A 20,793-nucleotide genomic window follows, 5' to 3' on the forward strand; every position below is an offset into this window, starting at 1 on the left:
CTGGAGTTTTGCGGTTCATTCGAGGGGACGGCAGGCAGCACCGCGGGCGGCGCCTCTAACAATTTGCACAGCACAAAAATAGAGGCAGAGAGAGAGAGAGAGAGCTAGAGGAGAACGAGTGGGGCTGCGGCTGGGGCTTGGTGTAGTCAAAATCAAGTTGCAAGCGCCTGCCAGAGAGTAACTGTGAGACAACATGACGTCCGAGACAGCGGCAAGCGGCAACACTGCCACATAATGGTGCATCATAGCTGGCACAGCCTCCCGGGGTCTCTGCTACAGCCACAAAAATTGCAGCGTTGTTAAAAAGCGATTCAGTATGCGAAATGTAATGGCCAGCACTTTGTAGGTGTGTGGCATGTGGCACTAATCACTGCCACAAAAATGAAGCTACTTAAACTAATAAACTGAAAGTGGAACTCAAACTTAGATTGGGTCTTCGAACAGGAAGGTCTTCCGGTGGCAATGTCATCATCAAATATAAATGGCAGCCACGGCCCACGGGGGCACGGGTCAGCGAACACGCCCAATGCTGATAGCGTGGAGCATGAATCAAAAGTAGAAACACACCCAGGCCCATCCAGGAGCCGTAACCAAACGCGACCTCAAGACAAATACACGCACCGCAAGCACAAAGGGCGACAGAGACCAAGGATACAGATACATCTACAGATATACATAGATACAGAGCTACAGAGCGACAGCTACAGGATACAGATACAAATGGAGCCGAAGCACACACGCATACTAGCAGAATGACACGGCATTTTCACGGCCACCAGAACCACACCAGAGCCAGAGCCAGAGCCAGCCACCACCGCATTGGAGCAGAGATTAGGGAATGTCAATATTAGCCACAACGACTCCGATGAGCAGCCGGCAAATGTGGTGCGGGAAGGTCTTCAAAGGTGGAACACCAACAGACGGACAGACAGACAGACGGACAGACAGACAGAGCGACAGACAGACTGCCACAATGTTTGATGGCCATGGGGGTCATGTCTTTTGGCCGAATAATGCCTGGAAATTTGACAAATGACGTCAGGAGAGTGGGCGTGACGCTGGGAACAGCAAGCGCATAAGGGGCGTACCGCTGGTTACAATGCAGTTGACAGGAAAGTCACTCGTAGGATGGATGGTGCGAGCGATAACGTCAAATAGATGTGAAAGGGGAGGGACAAGCAGACAGGAGGGGGATAGCAGGAAGCACAAAACGAACAAAATGAGAGACAGAGTAAAGTTTTAGGCACTCTGGTACGGAATTTCACTACTAAATTTGGATTTAATTCCATGTCTGTGGGTTTCAATTCCCTATAAGATTTTAGGGAATTTCTACTGTAGGAATTATTCAAGCAATAATCCAAAATCAGGCCAAAACAAGCATTAAAATGCCTTGATTTCCATTTCTGTATCATATCTGCATAAATAATGTTCCAAAGCATAATCCAGTTAAATATAAATGAAAAGCTACTTTTTGGTAGCTATCTACACCTCCAGAAACATCATCCAACTTCAAACTATTTGATCTCCATAAACCCACAAATCCCACTTTCCTACTCCCCTTAGCATAATTTTAATCAGAGCTAAAGTTCTTCAAAATAATACACCAAAAGAGATTGCGAGCTCATCGCAGATAATTCTTTTGTGCGCAAGTTGAGGCTCCGTCTGCTCTTGAGTTGTGTTTGCATCTGCCCCGTCTCGGCTTGCTCTTCACTGATTATTCAATTTAATGAGCCATAGTTGAAATAAAATTGACACTTTATCAAGGCCCATCATCGACGTATGCAGCCTCTCCGCTACGCTCCTCTGCTTGAGTCTCTCTCTCGTTCCGCTCTCCGTTTGACAAGTGGCATACATATTTCATTTTGACAGAGCTGCTATCGATAGCATTAAGCAGAGAGTTTTCCTTCAGGCGGAGGAGGAGCAAAGGGACCCAAAGGCTTGCCGACATTCCCATCATCTGCTCCATCATCTGCCCGATGGAGATGAAAAGTGGAAAATGGGAGAACAACTCACAAGAGATGAAGCGTCCGTCTGTCTGTCAGTCCCCGTGTTGACGTCTGGTTATGTTTAGTGGAGGAAAAGGCCAAATCAATTTAACACTTTCAACTAAATTATTCATTTTGCATAATAATTTTCAAATCTGTCAAAAATTGACACGCACACAGGCACACAGGCACACGCACACGCACACACACACACACACACACCCACACATTGTTGAGAAGCCTTTTTAAAGCAGCATTTCAGCGGCGTCTGCACTTTCACACGCTCCGGAATGAGCTCATTGGAACGGGGCATGGGTTACGGCGGCCATGGATTGGGGGCACTGCGAAACGCTTCCCAAAAAGCACTCAAATAATTCCCGGGCGTAAGCTAAACCATCGCCAAAGTTGCCTGTCGAGCGCGAGGCAAGGCAGGGCAGGGCAACACAATAGCACAGCAAAACGGAAATTGGTGGAAAGGGATTGGAAAGTGAGGCGGCAGGGGGTAAGATGATTGTAAGGGAATCCTGCCATGGCAAATGGTGGTGTGGGTGTAAAACCCTTTAACCGTGCGTAGGCGCCGACGTCCGTCTGTCCCTCTGTCCGTTCGCGAAGCGTCACAAATTCTGTTAAGCGAAAATTTCATCAACGGCAAAAGCAAAGGCACACAATTTTCATTCGCCATTCAGCCCCACACCTGCCCCTGCTACCCTCGCTCGTTCGTTGTCAAAATGAAAGGAAAATGTCTCATAAATCCTTTTAATATTAAATGAGCTCGTTCTACGCGACAAACCCATTCCAAGCAGCAGCAGCCCGAGGAGGAGCAGCGGCGGTGGACCCACAACAGGAGGTAGGGGGCAAGGATGCGCGGGGCTGTGGCATGGGGCAATGAACACACTTAAAATTATGTGGCTAATGGGAGCAACTTGCCTGGAAATTGCGAAAGGCAACGGCACCAGGCGCGACACATGTTCCACGAACTGCCGCTGCGGCGACACAGACAGAGAGAGGCAGCGAGAGCGAGAGCGAGAGCGAGAGTGGAAACCCACGTGTAACCAGGACACACAGGTTCGCCAGGAGCGCAGATAGAGAGAGGCAGGAGTACTCTGTGCACTCCGCCAATTGTCATTAAATGTAATTTTTAAACCTGTTAGCGCATGTGTGCCATAAAATGTAACGTTAAAAAGGGTTAGAGGTTTGGGTTTGGGTTTGGGTTTGCCATTGCCCCCCCTCAAAAACAGGCCACCCTAGGATGATGTGCTCTTTTTTGTTGTTGTTGTTGTTGTTGTTGCTTTTATTGTGAAATTAGTCGGCAAAATGCGGCGGGCTGGCTGTCCGGGGGAGGCAGTGGAGTTTATTAAAGTTTGCCTCGAAAATGCTTGATGCGTTTTGCCTACTAAAAGGGATACGTGGGTGGAGGGTGAGGTGTTGCCAGGTTATTCAGGAGCAGGCACAAGGGGGCCGCTCTTCAACGACAACAATTTGTAACATTTGCCGCACTTCCCGCAGCAGGAATTTTGTGTGCGGTGGGGGACGGCAAAAGCCTGGGATTCCTGGAATAAACCCAAAAGGAGGATGCCGCTTCAGCATCATTCAAAGTGACAAATTATCCATGCAAATTGTATACAAAAACACAAATACAGAAACAAGAAAGGGCAGAAAAAACCTTTTGGGCTCGTGGGAAAAAAAGTGTTGCATACTTATGACCGAAAAAAGGGATGGGAGCGGGAGAAGTTTTTCACATCGAAATATGAGAATTGATGGAAAGTTTGACAAATGCCAAAAAGATGCTTAAGATGGAAATGGAAATGGTAAGAGCATAACCGATGCCTACCCCTACGGCGGCCTGTGCCCTTGTTTTTGTATTGCTTTCAATTAAAACACACACAGACAGGCTCTACACATGTGTGCGTATGCCACAGCTGGTGTCCTGTAGCCCCAACCCTCCAAAATGTTGTGCAATTTCCTTTACTAATACTTTTTGCGGTCAATTTCCTTGGAAATTTGCTTGGGTTTTCATTTCATTTCGTTTCGTTTGGCTCTTTCTGGTTGATTTATTGCCTCCCTCTCTGCTTCGGGGGATGCCTTCCTTATGCTGCTGCTCCTTAATTTCGTTGATATTTATGCGTCGGCAAATGTGTGCCCCATAGAACGTTCGTTCGTTGCCAATAAACACGTTCCCTGGGCAGTGTCACTGACAAGGGATAATGGGGCTGCTCCCAGACTCATAGAGAAATCAGCATTTGAATATGCCCAAGGGAAAAGACAGATAGACAGACAGACAGGCAGACAGATAGATAGATTTCTGGCAGGGATTGAGGGACTGGGACAGCAGCTACTGGCCATCAAAGCGAATGCAAATATCTCTCCCTCATTGCCAGACTGTTTTTTGTGTTACTTTGGCTTAAACTTGTAAATCAAATGAAATATATTGCCAGAGCACACAAAATACATTTGTCCTGAGAGCAGCGGAGAGGAGAGATTGATGCTCCACCCCACAGCAAAAAAAAGAGTTACAAGATGGAGAGCTGGAGAGAGTTGTGGCATTTTAATGAGCTTCGTTATGCGATGAGGGTGGGGGGATAGGGCTGGTTGCATGCAACACAAAAACTAGCAATGGAATGGCAAGCAGGGAGTCACCTTATTTATGCAAAACAATAATGAATATTATACAACAAGCCCCGAAATGTAATTCTGTGTAATTAATTATTAATTTATGCGCATACATTTAACTCGCACGCATTGTCGTCGACAGCAGGAGCTGGGGGAGGAGCCAGAGGAGCACCAGCAAGCAGTGCCAGTGCCAGTGCCAGTGGCAGTGCCATGTGTGTCGTCTGCTCCTGCCTCTCTCCCCTCTCCTTTGGCATTGGCATCCTGGCACAATGGCGGCTGGCGGATACGGAAACTGTTTTGCTGCCTGTGGATGCTGCCATAGAGAACAGCATCAGCAACAGCGACATCCTTTGTGCTTCTACCTCTTAATTGCGATTGGGTAGATGCTTTCTGTGGGGCTCTTTTCCCCCATTTGTCTATGCAAATATGCAGCCAACATTTAAGAGTTATTAAAGTATGACTGACACCGCACAGTGCTCGAAAATGTATGATTTGTGAGAGTTCTCTTGCTGCAAAAACTTTTGCTGCAGGAGGTACCATTTGTATCGCTTAATTGTGGCAAGTTTGAAGGGTTCTTTGGGTGCCCTTTGGATGTGGCACTGCTCCAAGAAGTGCAGCTGGCTTTCTGAACTTATTTTTGGACTACAACTTAAGAGTTATCATTCCATTTCTTGGTTTAGGTAACCAAACTGCCAGTCAAAAGTGAATTTTCCCTATCTATGCTCTAAGCACCATCAATAGGTATCTGCTGTTCGTGTTTATGGCACCTTTATCCCCCCGTTTATTGCCGCTGCTGCAGCGACTAACGACCAACAAAGTCGTTGCTGATGCTGCTGCCTGCCTGCCTGCCTGCTGCTGGTCGCATGTTGCTGCTGCTGTCGGTTCTAATGTTAAGTTGAATTGTCATTAAAATTGTCGTCCATAATTTCGACATTAAATACACACACACACACACCACACACACGCACGAGGGCAGACAACGAGCGAGGAAGATGAGGAGCAGAGGCATAGGAAGCTGAGGATAGTCGTCGTCTAAAGCTGCTGCTGCTGCTCGGTATGTAAATTGTGTGTGTGTGTGGCAGGAGCAGGAGCCTGTCCTGTGTGTGCAACACTTTTATGTATAAATGCTTGCCACTGCCACACTCAAGTGTATGTGTGTATGTGTGTGTGTGTGTGTGGAGCGTGGTTAAAAAGTGCCAACGCAGCATGTTTTCAACATTGTTTAAATTTATTTGGTAGACACACACACACACACGCGCAGCGACTGAGAGGGAGGAGCACCACTTATACAGCACACAAAGGACACATAGATGCGGCGAACGGACAGACAGAGGAGCGATATCCTCTGGTTGGACCGCAACTTGTGCTTAAAGTTCTTAAATTTGCATAACATTTGGCGAACGCTGGAAGAATGGGCAACACACACATCCTTGTGTGTCCTTCCACCCCGCGCTCATGTATGTATGTCCTGCCTGGCTTGTGTTGTGTAATTACCAGGCTGATATACTTCCAGGACCCAATCATCATTAGGAGACGACTGAGACGACGCGGTCATTACATAATTATCGCAATCACAACCGTTGCAGGTAATTGAAATTGTGATTCCTCGATGAGCCACCACCAACTCAACCCCCACCCCAACCCACTCTCTGTGGGTGTCCATTTGGAGTCGATTTCGGATAAAGTTTTCGAGCGCAGCGGAGAGTCTCTGCTGGCTCCGACTGTTTGTGGCTTCCATTCAACGCTAATCACTTACAGTCACACAACAACCCACACCCCACAGCCAATACATTGGCCAAAATAATTTGTCTTTCCCATTTCCGCTGCCAAGAAGCAGCAGAAGCACCAGGCTTCGGTGGATTGAGGCAAAACTTTGCTGCTGCTGGCTCTGTGTATGGTTTTTGGTTCTAGATTGTTTTTGGCCAAGGTCAAAGGCAGGACGTGAACGGTGCAGGGAGGACTAGGTGACGGTTTTGCTTAATTAGAACATTCATTAATCAAATCAAAACCATTTGCCACCCCTGGCTTTGGGCCCACTAACCGACAAAATGAGAGACAGAAGCGGACGGTAGAGGGGAAAAGAGGGAAGGTAGAGCAAAGAGAGTGGAAGTAAACTTTTGGCGAATGGCGTATAAACACGCACAGGGTGGCCGGCCACTCTCGAGCTGCTGCAGAAGGTGGATAAAAGGTTCGAAAAATAAATTCAGTCACATAGAAATAAAAGGAAAGTAAAAAACAGCACGACAAACGGCATAACAAAGCGCACAGATTCGGCACACAAGCCACGCACCAACACACACACACACACACCCACACACACACACACACAGAGTAACAATCAAAGAAATAAAGCAACAAGAACGGATGAGCCGAGCCATTAAAACACATTTGTATATCTATTTTTAGGGCGAAATAAAACCTGAAGCTCCCCGCCCGCAAAACAGAAAACAGAAAAAAAAACAAGAAAGAAACAGCGGGCGGTAAGCAACAACAAGAGAAAGCACACAAAACGGGGAGAGAGAGAGAGAGAGCGGAAAGAGACTGAGAGCGAAAATACTTAAAACTACTTTAATTTATGGCTCACGCATTTCTGTGTTTATCTCTTTTCTGCTTGCTCCTTCCCCCCCCCGCACTTCTATTCTTCAGCTTCTTATCCCCCCCGCTAGCCACACTTTCCGCTCATTTCTGTTACTATTCATGAGCTTCGGACGCTACGGCCAAAGCAATCAGTCAGCAAACAACATGGCTTTGACTCGTGTCCTTCCTCTCCCACTCTCCCACTCTCCCACTCTCCCACTCTTTCTCTCTCTTTATTTGAGTGGCATTCAAAGCGTATCCCTTTTGCATAGAAACAGCCAGAGATTCAAAGGTTTTTCTCTGTTCTTGAGACCCCGCAAAGTGTGTGTCTAAACGTCTGTCGTTGCTGGCTGTGTTCTGGTTTTCGCTTCTTTTTTTTCGTCACTCCAACGTGCGCTTTTCTGGCTGAAACTAATGAGAAATCATAAATCAGAAGATAATTTTTCGGTGGAGCGACTAACTCTCTCTCTCTCTCTCTCTCTCTCTCTGTGTGTGCGGAGTTGCGACAAGTTTTTCCTTTTTTTTTTGGGGGCTTTACAAAGTCAAAGCGATATCTCGCCTGTGACTGGGACTTTTGCCAGAGATCTCACTGCCACTGCAGTCATACGCCCAGTCACCCCCCCCCCCCCCCCCCCCCCCCCCCCCCCCCCCCCCCCCCCCCCCCCCCCCCCCTGCTCGCTTACTGCCTTCCTGCGCTGCCCAACTGCTGAGTGGGTAAATTATGCATAAGCGCACTACCCGGCCACATTATGACGAGGCAGGCGGACGTCTGATGCAGAACACAGCTGCCTGGATTATGTATGAGAAGCGGCAGCAGCAGTGGGGCATGGCTAGAGCATGAAGGCAGCTCACTTGTCAACGTGCTCATCACATTTCCACGCCCCACCGCCCCCAGCAAACCGTGGCTACCCTCTGCCGTTTATGCGCGCCAAGGCAAACAAACAGCACAAAATATTTGTATGCTAAGCCAAACACATGCCACGTAGAAGAGGCAATGCCACGCCCCCCAACCCAGGCAGCCACTACAGCGCCGAGGAAGGGCAGCAGGGAGGAGGGTGGAGGCAGTGGGCAGGCTCAAGTATTTTGCATTGCTAAGCAGAAATTATAAATCAGGGCAATTGTTGAAGATTTGTGCAGGCCGCACAACTAAACTGTCGGCAGGAGGCAGGCAGCAGGCAGCAGGCAGCAGAATGGAAATGGAAAATGGCAAATGGCAAAAGGGAAAAAGAGCGGAGAAAACAGGGCAAGGGAATGGGAATGGGAATGAGAACGAGGAGATTGGGATTGCGGCACGCACGCCTCGCTGGGTTGCCACGGTGGCACACGGTAGAATGAGGCTGCTGCTCCTCCGTGATTCTCTGCCGTTGACTAACTGACTGCCTAAGTGACTGACTGACTGGCTGTCTCTGTTTCTCTTCCCGGCCTCACGAACGTGCACAGGCAGTCAAAAATATTTTTGCTAGCACAAACTGTGAAAAGTAAATAACAAAAAATATTTTCCATACCAATTACAAGAAGTCTGAATGAAAAAATCAAAGCTAGTGGCTGTGGTTGCCCTCAAAGATGATTCATGGACATAGCCCATGGATTGCTGCAGAATTTTGAGACATGTTGACTCGGACGAGCTCCGATATCTTGCAGGAAATCGCTCTCGAAACTATAAATCGCTCTTCCTGGGTTCCAAAAATCGTTATACCCTCTGGCAGGGTATATCAAAATGAATTTAACGAATATAAAAACAGACGCGAAGCGAGACAGACAGATGGAGAGCTGTGGAATAGGCAGAGAGAGAGAGAGAGAGAGAGAGAGAGAGAGAGTCTGAGAGAGAATGGAGATGCCACGGGACTGGAATCATAATTTAATTTAACGTATTTTTCGTTGCCAAAAGACAAGACGAGAAATCACACACCCAGCACACACAGCGACAGAGCGACTAAAACAGCAGCTGCCAGGGAGGGACAGAGCATGTGGCAGGTCTGGTGAGTGGGTGAGTGGGTGACGGGTGGGTGGCATCGGAAAACTGTATCTGAAAGCTGCTAAGCTAAGGCGGAAAAGTGGAAGCTCTCTGCCGCTGCCAGACGGACTAAGAGCAGCGGAAATAACACGCTCCGCAGCGCCGTTTAAAAGTGTAAAAGCCGTCAAGAAGATATAGAGAAGGAAGAAGCTCTGCCCCCCCTGCCACGGCCTCTGCTCCATGCCACTGCCACCGATGCTGCATGTAGACGTCGCAGTCAGTTTTTCTTCGTTTATTTTGCTCGTCTTATCTTTGGTTGAGTCACTTTTGGTAATAGAATCGCAACGCGTTTAGCCTGGATTTTAATTTTAGTAATGGAAGACAATGCCCAGACGAATGCGGCAGCAGGGGCAGAGGCAAGGGCAGTGGCAGTGGCAGTGGCAGACAAATAAGCTGAGAGGCAGCAGCGGGAGAACCCTTAAGATATGCTGAGATTTATTGCCACACGTTGCAGCAGCAGCAGCAGCAGCATTTCAAGTTGTCGGCGATGCCCCAACCCAACCCAACCGCAACACATAAATCTATCGAAAGCAACTCTTGTGTGGGGCAAGCGCTGTGGCAAGCGAGTGCAAAATGTACACATGATTTTTATTATTTAATCTTGCTATTGTTGCTGCCACTCCCACATGCTGCATGCTGCTTGCCTCCTTTTGCTGCCGCTGCTGCTGCTGCTGCTGCTGCTGTCATGTGGTTTTTTAAACGATTTTTATTAGTGTTTCGGGCAGGAAAAGCGGACAAGGCGGAAATAACAGCCACGCGCCGTAAAGTAGACAACACATTCTGCATGCCGCACACTGTGTGTGTGTGTGTGAGTGTGTGTGTGTGTGGCATGCAACGACTTTTGCATGGTGTGCACGTAAATGACCGCCGACTGACGATTTAAATTGTTACGCCGCGTGTCCTGTGGGTGTCCTGCGCTGCGCTGTGTCCTGTGTCCTGTGTCCTGTGTGTGCTGGGTGGCCGTTGTCTGAAATCAAAATGCATTACGTATACGCAATAAAAATTACGTATACGCACACATCCCTGTGGGCAGGGTGCAAGGGGCAGACTGTATGTGGCACATGCACTTTATGCGTGCCGCGCATTATCATTTAACATTTCCTGTTTCTGCCACATTGCATACAGTGCAGAGGGGTGCAGTCGGTGCACGGTGCCGCGAACGTGTAACAATTGGCTAAATAGTTGATTGTGTGGCAGAGAGGGAGGAGCAAGGGCAGGGGTGCGGGGTGCGGGGTGCGACCCGCAATTGATTGGCCATTGAAATGGCAATAGACTCCAGCGATTGGCGAACGAACCCGCAGGACAGGAGGGGGGGCGGCAGTAAATCAGGAAAATTATACAATTATTGTGGGGATCAGCATCATCAATGTGGATTTTAATGAGTAAATTGCTGGGGCTTTGTCACAGTCCATCTTTTATGCATTTCGCACTGCTTTAAGCCTGGCTTTTCCCTTTAAATGTTCTCAACTTGACACTCTCAAATTCAGGGATTGCCTTTCAGCTAGCGACATGTGCAGCCGCAACAAAAAAGGTTCCATTTTCCCCATAGATTTCCACGGAACTTCTCATCCAGAAACCACATCCGTGCCGTCCCACTTTTAATTTCCCTTTCCTTTTGCCACAAATTTCTGGTGTGGCAAATATTTGCCTTTTCTTTTCTTTTCGGCTACCTTTTGGCGTTTTCATTTTTTATTTTTCTCCTCCCGATATGCCTGAAAATTGCATTTGCCTTACAGCTCCTTGGCTGCTCTGCTCTGTCAACTAATCATGTAGAAAGCTTTCCCTTCTTTTTCTCTGCTGACCGAAGTTGCCGCTTCTTCTGTTATTTTTTGCACAATAATTTACAACATTATTGCGGCATACGCCGCCGCCCGCGTGTGTTTGTCAACGTAAAATAAAAAGCCGCAACTTTTACAATATTTTGTTTATTTTTTTAGGGGGGAGGTCGCAGGTTCAGCCAAGAGCTTCAGCTCATTTCCAGCTCAAATAAGCGTAAGTAAATTTATAAGACAAACAAACAGAAGGAGGCAGCAGGCGGCAGGCAAACACAAAAACTGATGTTGATGTTGCCAGCAGGTGGACAGGTGCTCCTGGATGCCCTCCAGCCCTGCAGGTCTGCTCTCTGTCTCTCATCATCAGTGGCAAAAGGAAGAAGAGAGAGAGAGAGAGAGAGAGAGAGAGAGAGAGGCAGAGAGCGACTGTCGCTGTGGCTGAAGCCAAACTCAAGCCAAACAGCTTCGGGGCACCACAAGGAAAGGACGAGAGTCTCCTTCTAGTTCTGGGGCAATATTCATTCTGGTGGCAAACAAACACGCAGCAGCCAGCAACAATGGACGCTGCCATTTGTGGGGCAAGCCAATCCTCCTGCTCTCCACCCCTCTGTGCTCTTGTGAATCTCCGGACTTAGTTGATGAACTTCGTGTTCAAGTTGTAGCACAAGAGTTGACGCCTCGCAGCCAAAAACTGCGACGGCTGCTGTTGATGGCTTAAAGGAGGAGCCACTGCCAGCTGTAACACTGATAGCAATTCCAAGAGACAACAGCGGGAGAGTCAGCAGGGAGAGCAGCCAGGGCCACTCCTCTGAAGAGGTTCGCTTTTTCTTTGCTTTTCCCGTGAGTTTTTGTTTTTCTTTTAGTTTATTTTACTTTCGTGTGCCATGGCGTCGGCATTTTCACTTTGGGTTTGATTTTATTATGTTTTTCTTTGGGACCGCACTGCCCCATGCCCCATGCCCCAGGCCCCATGCCACACAGCCTGCGCCACAGCCAGCTCCTGCTCAGAGTTTACTTTCCTTATATTTGACATGGCCTGCAGCTGGACCGGGGGGAGATTCGACCTTTGCCAGCACTCCACTCCCCTGCCCCCATTCCGCCCGTTACAATATCAAGTTAATTGTTTGAAATAAGTGTTGCCTCCCCCTCCCCCTCCACCTAGCCGACCCATGCCACATGCCGCACTCCTCGCCTGCTATCTCTTTCTGTTTTGCTGATGTTGCGGTTTCTTTTGTGCCGCCTTTTTGGGGCACACACAACTAGCCACATTTATAGTGTTGCGGTCGTGGCAGCTTCCCTTTGCTGGTTGTCAACGCCAGCCGCAGCATCCCCTGCCGCTGCCCCTGCCCCTATGCTGCTTGTAGTTTAGTTGCCTCATTTCTTGCTTGCATGTGGGCGCCCCCTTTTTTTTCTCAACCCAATCCCTTTGACTGACTCCCTCTTGCCACAGAGTCTTCGCTTCGTGGAGTCTTCTTTGCTGCTTCTCTCAATGTTTGGAGTGCACTTTAGCCTGCAACTCTTGAAATGAATCTAATAACTTGGCCCACACACACACACACACACACACACACACACAAAGTAGTAGAAGTATTCGAGTTTTTTTGGGGGGGTTGCGGGCTGGCAGCTTTTGGGTAGAGAAAAGCGGATTTTGTTTTGCAAGTTGTTCGAGTGCTTTGGCGGTTTCTTTTCCACTTTTCCTACAGCTTTTCTCTCTCTATCTTCTGGCTTACATTTTCCTTTGGCTCTTACCCCTTGCCACTGCGCTTACCCTTTGCCTTGCCTCTTTCCTGTGCTCCCCTCCTGCATTGTTCTTCCATGGCAATTCAAATATTTTACTTGAAGAATTTCTAACCAGTTATAAGTTTTGTCCCTGTGCCCCACACTCCTCCCTGTCAATGTTAACAGCTCTATTAGTTCAATTTATTTGTCTGGCCGCAGTCTTTGGCTGTGCAAAGGGAAAACAACAACTCCTCCCCCTTTGTTGGTGGTGACATTTGCCAAAGACAAAAGTGGGTGGCTCTGGGGCTGTGAGAGAGAGGGTGTGATGCTCCCTCCCCCACTCTCTCTCTCTCTCTCTCTCTCTCTCTCTGCTGAAAGTGGAATTCAACGTTGATTGTGTTTGCAATTTCATAAAATAACAATTCCGCCTGCGTCTCTCTTCGTTCCTTCGGTTCGGTCTTTGGCATCTTTCATCCTTGTTATTGGCGCCCTCTGATTGCCGCCGGCGGGTTGTACGGTTTGTCCTCCTGCCTGCCTTCTGGTCCACTGCTGGGTTTTGGTTTCCTCACTGTAGGTATGGCACGGCAGTGGCTTGGAATGCGTTTGTAAATAGCTGGCAAGGTGTGGGCCAGGCATGCGATGTCCCAGCCCCAGCCCCAGCCATGAAGTCAAGTTTCTTCCCTGCTCTGAAGTGGCAGGGTGCTGGCTGCCTGCTGCCTGCTACCCGTGGCATGCGCCAAATTCAATTCACACAAAATACCCGTAATTCAACACCCCAAAGGGAGAAAGGGAGCACGGATGGAGATGAATGCCACTCCACTGACTGATTGCTTTTGCCTTCTCTGCTCCGACGAAAACACAACACTCCCCCCAGTCCCGCCCCAAGGGCGCATTGAAATGAGTTAAACCAAAGTCCTGCCATGTCGCTCCTTCTTCGGCAGACCTTCTTCTTTTTTACCCAGAGCTGCTGCCTGCCTCAAGTTTGCTGCTGCGTGCCACAGTTGTTGTTGCTGCTGTTGCTGCTGCTGCTGCGTGTCTGAGATTTCAGGCGACAGCCAGCGCGACATCGACATCTCAAGCGACTCGTTGACATATTTGTATTGTATTCAATCGATGAATTTCTGCAGCTTCTTCAGTCGCTCGCTCGCTCGTGCTGGCACATTCCCCATAAGGGAAAATGACTTATTTTGCTTACGCACACATTGAAGAAGGATTCAGCAGGAGCAGGGAGCAGGGAGCAGCAGGAGCAGGCACCAGATTGCCGCCTTTGCTGGCATTTTCTCCTGGAGTTGATTGCTTGCCACCAGCCACCAGCCACCAGCTTCTACTTGGCATTGCCTGTTCCTGTTTCTGCTCCCCTCCATTGCTCCCTGCAAAAGTTTTTTACTTGGCTGCCTGTCGACATTCGCGTGGATATTAAAATTTTAATAAACCCTCAGCAGCACGTTGACTGCGGGGGAATCTTGCTTCTTCAGCTGGCTGCCTGGTTGCTGCCACAGCTGGCTGCCTTTGCTTGTTGCACTTGACGGAAACGCGTCAGCAGTCGCTCTCGCTGTGTGTCTCCCCCATTTGCGGCAACATCTGCGGCACACACACCACAGTCCTGCCACCCACTGCTGCTGCCTCTGCTGATTTTCTTTTGCTGATGGAACACACATGGAAATATTGTTGATAAATCAAATTCCAATACAAAGTCAATGTCGAAGCCACTGCCACAGCCACAGCCACAGCCACAGCCAATTTGGTTGACAATTGCTTCCTGCCACACACCCCTTGACTGTGCCCCCACTCCATCAATGAAACAAAAAACTAGCATTCAACTTTCTGTGGCATCAACGTTAAGCCCCGGACATCAGACATTTGTAATCCTTGTCTCTCTGGGAATTTCGAATTTCCAATTGGCTTTTGTGGCTGTAAAGTGAAACCTTAAGCGCGTTTGCCTCGGAATAATCAAATAAAATAGTTAGTAAATAATAAAGGAGCAGGATTCGAAGGATGCCAACGATTCAAAGGGACATTTAATGCCCGCTTAGGCCGCCGCTCACTTTTATGGCCCAACGAATGGAGCGCGGGACACATTTTACAGGCCAGCCAGGACTGTGGACGAGGCAGTCAACAAACCATTAAACCCAAGTGTTTACCACAAGAGCGAGCGAAGAGCGACTCAGCCAGACACAAATCTAAAATGGCATTTAGACGGCATAGAAGTCGTGAATATGCTCAGGGCACAGCTAATGTGGTTACTTCTGAGCTGGAGGGCTAGGTGATCATTGAGGCTGCAGCAGCCATTTTGCTTGGTTGCCTGATGAAATGCCTTTTGCTGGCAGCAAAAGTTTAAATTGGTTTAGAATTGGTTTGGGGCAGGAGGTGGACACGTTTTACGAGTACCACTTCCAGCTGTAGCTGTAGCTGTAGCTGTAGCTGTGTTGCCATTGATCGATTTGTGGCTGGGGTTAGTGCAGAGCTCGGCTAATGAAGACATGTAGCCTGTGCCATCATAACATTCATCAAGAAAGGGGGTCGGCAAGCGCACTATAAATATATTTCAACTTATTTATGGCCACTTTTCGATGAGGGCTTATTCGCGTTTACAGCCGGGTTATAAAATTTATGGGCACCCCACACAGAGTGCGAGGACCAGAGGTCGAGGATCGACGGCCTTCTGTGTCCAAAAAGTGTGAGAGACACGCGAATTCCGGGTGCTGCCTGACTGCCTGACTGCCTGCCTTCCGCGTTTATTTTCTTTGGTGCGTAATTATTTTTATGACATTTTTGCTTGCCTTCTTTCGCTTCCTGTTTGTTGTTTTTTTATTTCGGACAGGCAGGCAGGGGCAGGGGCAGGGGCAGGGCCTGGCTATAGCTCCTGTTGTGTCCGTGTTGAAGTGTTGGCATTTGCCAAACAAATTAAAAGCAAATTATAACGAAGCAACGAAAATGAAATGAAACGATATTATCAGCAACCCCCCCCCCCCCCCCACACAAAAAGAGGACAAACTAAATTTTAGAATCCCACTGCTGCTGGTACTATGCCACCCCCCACCCCCCAGCCCCCACCGCCGCTCCCTCTGCTCCACTGCTGATGATGGTCGTTGGAATTTTAATTTCTGTGTTGTGCTTCTGCACTCGGACGGCGGCAATGCTGCCACTTAAAGCGATTTACTTGCAAATCTTTGGTAATGGATGGCTCCCGCACCCAAGCGCCAAGCGCCAAGCGCCAAGGTGAGAAACGTGCCCGAGGACCTCAAGGAGCAGGAGAGAAGCAGCAGCAGGGCCAATGGAGTGGACTCGAGTGGAGAGAGTGGCAAGTCGCCGGGCGAAACGTGCCTGACGTTGGACATAAATTAATTTATTGCGTGCGCGGGACAACAGAGAAACAAAACACACACAAAAAAGTAAGCAAAGAAGTAGCAAAAAGAATGATATAGAGCGGGGAGAAGAAGGAGCAGAAGAACAGGCAAGAGCAGAGCATACAAACACAAATTCATTTCATACTTTTCTTTTTTTTTTGGGAATCTCTTTTGAATTAACTTTCATTTAATATTCGCTAAATAATTAAGAAATTAAATGAGGCAAAGATGACACTTAGATGGGGATTCAGTTAGTGATCAATTTATGAAGAAAGAGCAACAGAATGAGCGGCAGAATTATCACAAGTGTCCCCAAATTGGCTTCTTCAAGCGTCCGTCTTTAAATATTTGTAGAAAATTAACCCAAAGAGCTAGTTGATAAACATTTGTATCTGTGTGTAGTTGATTGTTAAAACTTACAACGAGTTTTTTTGTTGGAATTGTGGCGGCTGCTGTCGTCGACAGCGGCGTTCCGGCTGCAACGTTCACGGGCGGACTAATCGCCTTGATAGTCGCCTGCGGCGCTGTTTGCGGCGGTGGCAACGGCGGAAGCTGCTGCGGCGGCGGCTGCTGAAAATACTCCGCTGGCTGCTTCACGTAAAACAGATTTACTCCAAAGTGTGAAATTTTGATCGGTTTTATAGCAACACCTTCGACAGGAAATGTGTAATGGATGGCCGACGTTTAGCTACGTCGGTCGGTCGGTCTCTACAGATTTTGGTTTTGCTTTCTTTGGCAGATCAGTTCCTCTTTGGCCGATGACTCTGGGGGACGCTGCTAATTCGCTTTGATTTTCACTTGAGTTTTGTCTTTGCGGGTTGAATTTTCCTCCTTCCTTCTTTTGGTTTTGGTTTTGGTTTGGGTTTGGGTTTATTTTCGTTCACAACTGTTTTGAGAAGCTCTTTTTGGATTTCTTTTCTGATTTGTTTTTGTGTTGATTAAATTTTGTTTGTTTGTTTTTGGGTTTTCGGGTTTTCGGTATTTTTTACACACTACTAAAGCTCAACGTTTGACAGCGCGACAAATGTCCTGCTTCCTGCTTCTGATTGCACTTTGCACGCGTTTCAATAAAATTCACACAAAAATGGTCAATAAAATTCACTTTTAGAACGCGAAAAATGCCGCTGCAGAGACTCAGTTTCGGATTCGTATTTCTGTTGATTTCTGTGGATGTTTGGATGCTGGCCGCTTGGGGTTTTCCAGAGAGAGTGTGTGTGAGTGGAGAAATGATTTGGTTTGGTTTGGTTTTGGTTTTGGTTTTGGTTTTCCTCTTTCTGGTTTGGCGTTGGCGTTGTGGCTCAGTGGCTCCTGTGGCTGCTGTGGCTCTTTGTTGGCTTGGCTGGCTGGCTGCTTGTTTCACTAGGCTACTTTGCACGAGAGGACTCTGTGGAGACTCTGAGGAACAGAACGCAACGACTGCTGGACTCGCTTGTCTGATAACGACTGAAGGACTCTCGCGAATTGCGTAGGATTTTTAGCAACAGCCAAAACGCAGCAGGAAGCAGCGTCTCTGCCTCAGCCTCAGCCACAGTCGCTGTCGCTGTCGCAGCTGGCGTTGGCTTTGGCTTTGGCTTGACTCTGGCCTCAGAGGCGGAAAAGGAGCGCAGAAGCATTACAACAACGGAAGTAGCTAACAGCCAGAGAGAGCGGCACAGCGAGCGAGCGAGCCAGCAAGCACGAGCGAAAGAGAGAGAGAGAGAGAGAGAGAAAATGCACCCCCACAGGCTGTGCTCTGGTGTGGAAGAGGCGGCTGGGCTAGCTCTGTTAAGTGCTGATGCGGGCTCCCGAAACAGGGTTGTCGAGTGGCAAAAATGTTTAACTTTCAAAGAAAATCAAAGCAGGAAGCAGGAAGGTGGATTTTTAGTAAGGATTTTGTTGCTTTTATGGGAGGGTTATTGTGGGTTTCTTTTATGAGAACAAATAAAATTACGTATTACACTCCAACGATTCTGCGTCTCATTTTACAATGTTGCAGGCAAAAACATTCACTTTCAGGCCACACAGCAGTGGGAAGCAACAGCAGCTGGAGAAATCAGTTAACAGCGAGAGTGTTTTGTGTCTCCAAACTGCAGCAGCACAGAGACTGAGACTGAGACAGAGAGAGAGAGAGAGCGCCACTGCCAGAGAGAGTATCCACACACGGAGAGCGCGAGTGTTGGAGTGGAGAGAGCGAGAGAGTGAGAGAGCAGCGTCAGACCAGCCTACGCGCGTCATTGTTGCACCTTTATGTTTGTTTTCGTGGGTGGCCCGCACACACAGACACACACACACACATACAGTGGGACGATGGATGGGTGGGGGGGGGGGCAGCTCTAGCGTTGGCGCAAACAAACAACAATAGCGAGTCGTCGTCGTCGGTGGCAGAAATGCCCATGTAACCTCTACAGAGGGTGCCAGGCGGCTCCTGGATGTTGCGAGAATAGTCCTGGATAGTTACAGGGAGAGCCAGCACATGATGATGATAGGGAAGCCGATGGAGCTGCAGAGGCAATAACAGGTGTGCCTGAAAGAACTTCAGGGGAAGTCCAAGAACTCTGAGTAAACCCAAATCTTAAATCTTATTCTACAAACTTTCCCCCCCTGCAGTTTCCACAGATATTTGATCGAAAATGTTTCCCTAGCTGCCACTTGAGGCAGAGTAGGCCTAAACATCATCATCAGTATTGTTATCATCAACATTCCCCCTGCCCCCTGCCGCTAACTCTGTCTCTCTCTCTTGCTCTTCCTCTCTCTGGCTTGCTCGGGCTTTCATTCTCCTCCATTGAGCTCTGTGCTGGGTGGCTCTGCTGTTCCTCGGCCGCTGTGTCTCGTGCGTTGGTGAAAGTGTCAACTTGACATTGCCTGGAGTGCACGCGCCATCGCCGCCACACACACACACACAGAGCAGTGGCTCTCTTACACACACACCAACCGTATGTGTGTGTGTGTGTAATGTAGAATCCGCTTGCGTCAAATATTTTTGCCTCTTTGCTTTCTGCTTTCTTTGCCCCCGGGGGGCAGGGTTCTCGCCTGTTCGCTCCGTTTGCTGACATGCCAAAAGCCTCGCAGCAAGTGGCGTAGCTCCGCTCTCTCTTTCAAGCGATTCCCTCTCTCTCTCTCAGCGCAAACTCTGTGGGTTGCATAATTTCCCCGCTTTTGCTAACAGCAGGCAGGCGGCAGGCAGTCAGCCAGGCAGCAGCGTCGACTGCGACGCAGCGTCTGCGTTGTCGGCATCGCAGGCAGCGGCTGCCATGGCAGCTTTATCAGTGCCGCCATGAAATGTTGTTCCCGGAAAATAACCCAAAGGAAATGCTGCACACACACGCACACGCTGCCTCATGTGTGTGTGTGTGTGGGAGAGCAGCAGCAGCAGCAGCAGTGTGGCAGTGGCAGCAATAACTGTGTACATGTAAATCCTGGTTTGTTTCATTTGCCGATTTGGAGCGTCACCTCTCTCCCCCGCTGCTGCCACTGCTGCCGCCGGCTCTAACTTTGTACGCTTGATGATGATAATAATGTTGCCCCTTTGCCTTGGCACACGAGGCATAGGGGGTTCTCTAACCTCTGACCCAACCACAATCCCCAGCCCTACTCCTGCCCACACAGCAATCGTATGCCCGAAAAACCCAGACGATGGTCTATGGAAATTCGTATGCCGATTTTCGAGCGATTGCAATTGATTTGTAATGTATTTCATTGTTGTGTGTGTGTGTGTGTGTGTGTGTGTGTGTGTATCTGTATCTGTGTATCTCTAGCTATGTGTGTGGGGTAGCTGGAGGTTGTACAAAATTTGTATTGATTATTTCTATTGCCTTTTGTTTCGAACGACAGAGAAGCGCCAAAGTCGATGCTTTGTTCCGATATCTAATGATAGCATTGGGGTCATTAAAAATGTCAAACAATCTCCCTCTCCCATGTGTGTGTGTGTGTGTGTGTGTGCGACAAACCAAAAAATTATCATAAAGTGCGCAACTTTAAGAGCAGCAAATGGAGCCACAGAAGGAGTCTGAGCCAGGTGCATGCTGGATAAATTGTAAACTTTGGATGTGCCGCAGAAATGCTGCCTAGACACGCACCAAACGGGAGGGGGATACCAACAGGGGAATTGGCATGTGTACAAGTCAATTATGGGTCAAAAACCACACAGGACTTGGCATCGTCCACCCAGTCTCAAGGAGATGACTGTGTGGCAAACACTTGAACAATGGAGTGGGGCAAGCAGCCAGCTTCTGCTTCCGCGCAACGCACATTTTGTTTTGTTTGCTTGTTGCAAGATGGAAGGAAGGAAAATCCAAGGCAATGGCTAAGCATCCATCCAGGAGCAGCAGCCCGGCAGCCCGGCAGCCCGGCAGCCCAGCCATTGGCCATTGCAAATGAAACATGTTTGGCTTTATCGCATTTATTGACGACTCCGCTGGGACGCTTTGCTTGCCACACACACCCATGCACATGCCCCATACACTGCCACAGATCAAACAATGCCACTTGGGAGGAGGGATTGATACGGGACAGAGCAGGAGCAAGGAGCAGTAGGGAGGGAGGGAAGCTTGCTGCCTCCCCCACCGCTTCAAATTGCGCTATCGAGCAAGCACCAAAAACAGACTTATAAAAATATTATTTTATGTGTGAGAGTGTGTGAGTGGCAGGGAGCGGCAGACAGCAAAACTAAAATCACTTAGAAAAGCATTGCCACAGCCGGAAGAGCGCAGAAAATGATGAATGTGGTTAGCAGCTCCTGCCTGCTCCTGCCTCCACCTGCCTCCCCCCTGCTGCTTTCTACTTTATCCTAT

The 20,793-nt window shown here is 48.6% G+C and overlaps 1 protein-coding gene across 6 annotated transcripts in view; it reads right to left on the bottom strand.

Moving 5' to 3' along the window:
* LOC117587211 (RNA-binding protein Musashi homolog Rbp6) overlaps nt 1-20,793 on the bottom strand; it is a 167,398-nt gene that overhangs the window by 58,600 nt on the left and 88,005 nt on the right. Inside the window, exon 1 of one of the 6 annotated variants that reach the window (XM_034277765.1) lies at nt 16,445-16,768. The exons of the other annotated variants lie outside the window; for them this stretch is intronic. The gene's annotated coding sequence lies outside the window, so the exon portion shown is untranslated. Of the gene's footprint in view, nt 1-16,444; nt 16,769-20,793 lie in introns of those variants that run through there. 6 annotated transcript variants of the gene reach the window in all.

This window comes from Drosophila guanche, unplaced genomic scaffold (genome assembly GCF_900245975.1).
Source record: "Drosophila guanche unplaced genomic scaffold, DGUA_6, whole genome shotgun sequence".
Taxonomy (NCBI): domain Eukaryota; kingdom Metazoa; phylum Arthropoda; class Insecta; order Diptera; family Drosophilidae; genus Drosophila; species Drosophila guanche.